Genomic DNA, 600 nt, shown 5'->3' with positions numbered 1-600 from the left:
CTTACAAGGATATACAATTTAATAATATCAGATTGAATTATATAATGAAAAATATATTAATAATTTTGAGAAGAACCACCACGGTGCAACTCAAACGATGAAGAAGATCGGACACCATCAAGAAAAGCGTACTCTACAAAATACTAATTTAAAAAACTAAAAAATCCAAGAGAAAATTTGTAATTCATAAAATCTATGAAATATTAGACTAAAAAATTAAAGAGACGAGCAGAGGGGGAGAGTTGGGGTGACAAGGTGGGAGAGGCGACAGTGGCGATGATGTGGGAAATCCTAGAGAGGACGAGAGCGGAAGACCCAGTTAGGGGAAACTGGTATGTGCCCAAGACGGAATGCGGGACGGTTTGGTATGATGCTAGCAGTATAGCGATAGGGGTTATGTTGGAGATTGAAGGTGCTGAGGTGGAGGATGCAGCCTGGCTACGGAAAGCGGAGGAATTCAACCACATCAGTGTCGCTGAACTAGACGCGGTGCTGAAAGGGGTGAACTTGGCCCTGAGATGGGGGCTGCGCTCGATCGAGATCCGGACGGATTCGGCCACCGTGGTCGGCTGGGTAGGAACAGTGATTACCAGTGAGAAG

At 44.8% G+C, this 600-nt stretch overlaps 1 protein-coding gene across 2 annotated transcripts in view; it reads right to left on the bottom strand.

Annotated features, from left to right (window-relative positions):
* LOC106870246 (serine/arginine repetitive matrix protein 1) overlaps positions 1-600 on the bottom strand; it is a 50848-nt gene that overhangs the window by 16111 nt on the left and 34137 nt on the right. The window lies entirely within an intron of this gene.

The sequence above is a fragment of the Octopus bimaculoides genome, chromosome 3, assembly GCF_001194135.2.
Source record: "Octopus bimaculoides isolate UCB-OBI-ISO-001 chromosome 3, ASM119413v2, whole genome shotgun sequence".
Lineage (NCBI taxonomy): Eukaryota > Metazoa > Mollusca > Cephalopoda > Octopoda > Octopodidae > Octopus > Octopus bimaculoides.
Note: the sequence above shows the minus strand (reverse complement) of the source record. Positions and strands in the feature narration are given on the sequence as shown.